This window comes from Austrofundulus limnaeus, unplaced genomic scaffold, assembly GCF_001266775.1.
Source record: "Austrofundulus limnaeus strain Quisiro unplaced genomic scaffold, Austrofundulus_limnaeus-1.0 Scaffold95, whole genome shotgun sequence".
Taxonomy (NCBI): Eukaryota; Metazoa; Chordata; class Actinopteri; order Cyprinodontiformes; family Rivulidae; genus Austrofundulus; species Austrofundulus limnaeus.
In genome coordinates, this window is record NW_013952497.1 from 1,480,141 (window position 1) to 1,486,765 (window position 6,625).

Genomic DNA, 6,625 nt, shown 5'->3' on the forward strand with positions numbered 1-6,625 from the left:
AGCTAACACTAAATGTAGTGATCTGCTAGCTTAATGCTACATGTAGCAAAAGGCTCTCTTTTGTGACAGCACAGGCTTCTCCTTGGGCTGCCACCTTATCGTGGTGGAGAGGTTTGAGTGTCCCAATGATCCTAGGAGCTATGTTGTCAGGGGCTTCATGCCCCCAGTAGGGTCATCCAAGGCAAACGGGTCCGAGGTGATGGATCAGACAAAGCACAGCCCAAAGACTCCTGAGTGCCAAGAATGAACTAAGTGTTCCCTCGCCGAGACGATTATTGCCCCCCATCTCAGTGCCTGTACGTTGGGGTTTACCCTGGTGAACAAGAGGGTAGCCTCCCTCTGCCTACGTGTAGGGGAACGGGGGAGTGGTTTGCCACCAACACTGTTTATAGTGGGGATGGTCCGCTGCTGACCTCAACTTGTGACGTTGTGGGTTGGTGGGCAGAATACTTCAAAAACTTCCTCAATCCCACTGACACGTCTTCCCATAAGGAAGCAGAGCCCGGGGACCCTGGGTCGGACTCTCCAATCTCTGGTGCAGAGATCACCAAGGTGGTTAAAAAACTCCTTGGTGGCAAGGCACCGGAGGTGGATGAGATTTGCCCGGAGTTGCTTAAGGCTCTGGATGTTATGGGGTTGCGTTGGTTGACGTGACTCTACAATATTGTGTGGACATCGAGGGCAGTTCCCCTGGATTGGCAGACTGGGGTGGCGATCCCCCTATTTACAGTAAAAAGGGGACCGCAAAATGTGTTCCAATAAGGGGATCACACTTCTAAGCCTCCCTGAAAAGGTCTATTCAGGGGTCCTGGAGAGGAGGGTATTTTGGATAGTCGAATCTCAGTTTCAGGAAGAGCAGTGTTGTTTTTGTCCTGGTTGTGGAACACTGGATCAGTTCTGCACCCTCAGCAGTGTCCTGGAGGGAGCATGGGAGTTCATCCAACCAGTCTACATGTGTTTTGTGGACTTGGAGAAGGTGTTTGACAGTGTCCCTCAGGGACTCCTGTGGGGGGTACTCTGGGATTATGGTGTGCCAAGATATGATACAGGCTGTTAGGTCCCTGTACAACAGGTGTCAGAGTTTGGTCTGCATTGCCGGTAGTAAGTCGGACTCATTTACTGGTCGGTCTGCGTTCCAGCCCTCATCTATGGTCAAGAGCTTTGGGTAGTGGCCGAAAGAATGGGATCGTGGATACGATCAGCCAAAATGAGTTTCCTCTGCAGGGTGTCTGGGCTCTCCCTTAGATACAGGGTGAGAAGCTTGGTCATTTGGGAGGGACTCAGAGTAGATCCGTTGCTCCTCCACGTTGAGAGGAGCCAGGTGAGGTGTCTCGGGTATCTGGTTAGGATACATCTTGGACGCCTCCCTGGTGAGGTGTTCCGGGCACGTCCCACTGGGAGGAGGCCCAGAGGAAGACCCAGAATATGAAGGAAGGACTATGTTTCTCAGCTGGCCTGGGAGCACCTTGGGATTCCCCCAGACGAGTTGGCCCAAGTAGCTGGTGTGGTATATTTTTGTGTACCGTGCCTTTAAGAAATGTGAACGAGCGTCAGACCGTGGGGGCGTCCGACCGGAGCGCGCATGGAGACGGGCACGTGCTCTTTGTCAGAGTTCTTCGTAACACCTAGCTGTTAGCACCCTCTCTYGCATCTCTCGTTAAATAAACATGTCTAGAAGCTGAAGTTATCGTCTTTCGTCATTCAAGTGTTAGCTGAGAGTCAACAGCTCAAAGGAAGAAGCCTTGTGATTTTCCAGCAGCTTACAGGCAAGGACGCTTACTGATTTTTCAGCGAAACAACCGAAACAGCAGCCACCAGAGTGAGCAGACTGGCAGACGGGAGCAGACAAAGAGAGAGACGGGTCCGAGCAGTTGACGGAGCCCAGAAGAACCGAATTGGACCGGGACTCGACACTGTCTAACTTGCACAAACAAATTCTTCAGTTTTGGAAGATGGTATTTCAWCATAGTTTCTCACCTCACAGATCAACACTGTGGAATTATAGGACAGTTACAGTTGGTTGGAAGAGAGTATTCTTACAAGATTGGTATGATAAGGGTATTATCTTTGTAAGACATATTTTAGATGATAATGGTGATCTTTTGAGTTTCCCATCATTTGTTGAAAAATATAATTTTAATTGTTACAAAGATTTTAAGAAGGTGTGTAAAGCAATCCCCTTGGCTTTGATCCAGCTAATGAAAAATGTTGTTATATATGCAAAGGTGACAGCTTTGATGCCCACACAAAAGGTGAATGATTGTAACTTGATGGATTACAAATGCAACAATAGGATGATAAATGAAAATATAAGACAAAAAAATCACCATGACTATAATACAGATTCCTTCAAGAAACCTTCTAATACCAGCAATAAAACCATAATGACTTCTGCTCATTCCAAATTTACAAAATGGCCTTTATCTCCTCAAGTGAAGGAAACACATTTTAAAATAATTAATAGGGTATATCCTGTAGCCTTGTTTCTTGAAAGAATATTTGATTTGATGATGATTTGTGTACTTTTTGTAAGTCAGAAGATGAATCCTTGGAACATTTGTCTTTCTCCTGTCATTATTCACAAAGCTTTTGATCAGAAATTAGGAACTGGATAAATCTTAAACTTAACATTACCTCTTTTGATGTGGATATTTTGTTTTATGTGGATAATTTAAGTTCTTCCTTCTCTGATGCCATAAATGTAGTCATATTTTTAGCAAAATACCGTATTCACTGTAGTAAGTGGAGAGATACCAAGCCATCCTTCCCCTGTTATATGAACAAATTTAAAGTATATGTTTCTTCATCAAGTACATTAAAAAAAAAACTGGAAATCAGCCAAGATCATCTCAAACCAGATCTCTRCATATTTACTGTTTTAACTTTCTCACTGTATCATTTTGCTCAGTTGTTTTTGTATTTTTTCTGTAACACCCTTTAGCTGGCCCCCTGACATGTAGCTTGTAGTTTTATTTTTTTTACCCTTCATGAGAGTTGTATTATTGTTGTTCTGTTTTACATTGTTAATTAAAAAAAAACATCAAGCATGGCAGAACATAYAGTTTCACTTCCTAAACAGGTCTTCTTCTACACCCTCCTTCACCCTCACTTTCTATCCAACAGTGACACCTACTGGCACAGCCACAATTGAATGTGAACACAATGGCTGTGTCTCAATCCATGGGCTGGGTCCTGGGACATGTGTTTATATGTCTTTTTACTGGAAGAATAACTTCTCAGTTAAAACATTACATGTAAATAAAAAAAAAACATCATTAATTTGGGTTTAGCTCCAGTATCAACAGTTGTGGTTGCATTTTGTATTTAACATTTTTATTGCGACTTAAATTTCAACAGCTAAATTTCTAAACTTACTTTTAAAAACAAGTTCTTCAATCTGTGGTAAATTTCCAAACTGTGCAGACTCATTAAAAAACAAAAACTCCACTGTCATCGTTTCTCTGTTTAGTTTGCTGCTCCCACATTGAATCCTGGGATAGCCTCGGCTGGTGAGGGTACACAGATGCGTCCTCGGATTTCGAGAGTTTGTCAGTCACATTCCTCGGCCGCATGAGGAACCTTTGAATTGGGACAGTACTCCACGCGGGGAAGTGACAAATGACAACTGGAAGGGTAAGAGTCAGGCCTTGTTATAGTTATGCTATTTTAAGTCTCAATCTTCAATCAGAGGGTCTTTATTATCTAATCAAATGTGCTTAGTCCTTCCTGTTTCTCTCTGGAGCAGGGTCTTTATCTGTGTCATCTTCTTACTGATCTGAAAGTGTCTTGGCCACCTCCTCTGCTTGTCTAACCTGATAGCTACTGTGTTTCCCACATCCGATTCTGAGGTGAGGTGAGAAGAATGCCAGTCTTCCATCTGACAATCCATATGTGCTGGGACCCACTTGCTTTTGGTATATTACTGGGTCTGCAAATCTACAGATTTCCAAATACAAATATACAGATGTTCTGACATACACAATGTTCTGCTCTTTCAAAAAGGCGAAAAATACAGCAGATATCAGCTGTGGACCATTGTCAGCCACAACATATTCTGGGTTGCCATAGTCACTAAAGGCAGTGTTGAGAATGTCCACCATCAAGTTCCACTTCCGGCCACATGGAATAACACATGTCTAGACTAACCTTAGTCCATGGTCCAACAGCCCAGGGAACTGGTTGTAGAGGTGCAGCAACAGTCTTTGATCCATGAAGTACTAAGTAATCATGCTTACTCAGTTCACATATCCTGGCATTTGGTTGCAACTCTGAAGTCAAAGGTTTTGAAGAAGGAGGCCACCCAATTTTGATCTGTGCATACAGGGCAGAGAGTTCTGTGCACCCCATAGAAGCAGACTTGAACTCATCAAGTATAATGGTAGCTTGTGCTGTAGTGAGCACTGCAACCAACTCAGGCTCCATCTCTGGCACGGACATGGTAGTTGTAGTTAGTGGAAATCTAGATAAACTGTCTGCGGTTTGGTTATGTGTGCCTGCTCAGTAAACCACATGGTAGTTGAAGCATAGTAATCATGCYGACCATCTGGCAATATGTAGTCCTGCCCTGTCAGCACTTTTGGTTCATAGTAGTGTTGTAAGGGCCTGTGTTCCCACAGGTACGTTATCCACTTTTCAATGGCCCAAACACAGGCCAAAGCTTCATTTTCTCTACAATTGCATATTTCCTTTCAGCCCATGTAAGGGTCCTTCAAGAAAATTYCACTCTTCGTTCAATAGTGTTTGGGCGAATCTGTGTGAAAACGGTGCCTATGCTGTAGTCTGAGGCATCAGTGGAAACAATTCTTGGTAAAGCTGGGCTGTACAAGGCTAGTGCTGAACTACTCAGCAGTAGCTGTTTGACTTCACCTAAGCATTTATCAGCTTCAGCCATCCATTTGTACTCAGAGTCATTGCAGAGGCAGGCACAAAATGGGTCAACCACCATGGCATGATTGGATATGAATTTGTTGTATCTAAAAAGCATTTCCAGAAAGGAACGCAGTGTGGCAGCATCCTTTGGCAGAGGTGCTTGGGTGATGTCTTGGACATGTTCTTTATCAGGTTCAATGCCCTGTGCTGTCACAGTTTGTCCCAGAAATTGCAGACTAGTCTGTCTGCATTGACACTGATTTGCATTGGTGCACAGACCTGCATTGTGTCAAGAGACCTGACCACACCAACCATCGCAAGAGTTGGAATCAGGCCAGCAGAGCCTCCTCATGATTCTCAACAGAGAGCAGAATGGGACAAGAAGAGGAGTCACAAGAGAGATCGAGAAGCAGGCCAAAGGGAGAGGAAGATCAAGAAACAGAGAGAAGAGAAGTCATTTTTAATGCTGGCAAATATATAACGTGAGTAATGATTATATGCTTAATGCCAAGGTATGATTTGCATGTACTGTAATAATCAGTGTGTTTCAATGTAAGGTGGTGGTTAGAAAAGAATGTAATAGAAAGGAATGTATTGCATAAAGGGTGTGTGTGCTATATTAGACGTTAATAGTACAAAGTGCACTTTTCAGAGCAGAAGTAGCTGGCAGAAAGCAGAAGTGCCAGAGGCTCTCAGGTGGAAAAACTAGTTTTGAGACAGCACAAGAAAGTYCCTGACAAGTGCTGTTACCAAGGAAACGAGATTACTTCATTCTAGAAAGTACAAGAAAAATCTGCGCCCAACCTACTCGCAAGGGTAGAAGAGGGGGGTGAGCGGGCCCAAAGACAGTATAAAAAGGGAGCGGCTTTGACAGTAAACTCGTCTTCTTGCCCCTACTGGAGAAGAGGCAGCAAGAARCAAGGACAGCCCAAGAAGAGGAGCAAGCAGATCCAAAGGACATCTCATCTGGGAAACGCTGACAAACTTCTCTCCAGCGATCTACGGACCGAAGACCAGATAAAAACCAGCCCAGCTCTGAGAAGTCMTTTTTAGGCAAAAGTCTGCTGCTTCTCATGGAGGTAAAAGAGATACGACTCCAAGCTGTTGCGCTTTCTCAAAATTAACAGAAAATGCCACACACCCTGGTCATAAAGATAGGCCAGAGCCTTAGAGATTTTTAATTTTTACCACCATCAATTATTACTGAATATTCTTAATCTGTATAATCAAATGTGGCTTTTCTTGCAAATTCCTATTAAACTGCTTACAGCATCGTAAAGACAAACTTAAGACTGGACATTGATTTTTTTAAGTTTTTCTCTGATTACATGAGAGTTTTGTTACTTCAGAGCAACAAGGTTTTAACATATTAATGAGTATGGTTACTTTGTGTCCAAGAGGTAYGAGGTAAGATGATATGAGGTCTTAAATCAATAATAAGTTCATTTTTAACAGTTATTAACCTGGGGAGATATGATAACTCTCTTTAACAGTTCCCTTGAGACCTACTGTACAGGTCACTAAATGGCACCTCGGTCACAATAAGAAGTTCACATCCTGAGAGGGAGCGGCTACYAGGAACAGTGGTGACCGGCAGCTGGAGGCGTCCTGAGCTACTACGCTGACCCAGAGGTCGGGGTTCAAGAAGGGAGCGACCACTGGAAGGAAGGTAGCTGGAGGCCAAGCTAAAGGCTCCCACCCGATGACTCCTGGAGGAGAAACGCCAGACTAAGCAACACAGGTCACCCCCAGGTGG

The 6,625-nt window shown here is 43.9% G+C and overlaps 1 protein-coding gene across 1 annotated transcript in view; it reads left to right on the forward strand.

Moving 5' to 3' along the window:
• LOC106520636 (uncharacterized) overlaps window positions 1-6,096 on the forward strand; it is a gene marked incomplete at its 5' end in the record, with an annotated part of 43,385 nt that extends 37,289 nt beyond the window's left edge. Inside the window, 1 exon segment of the transcript XR_001310573.1 lies at window positions 3,470-6,096.
• Window positions 6,097-6,625: the final 529 nt, after the last annotated feature.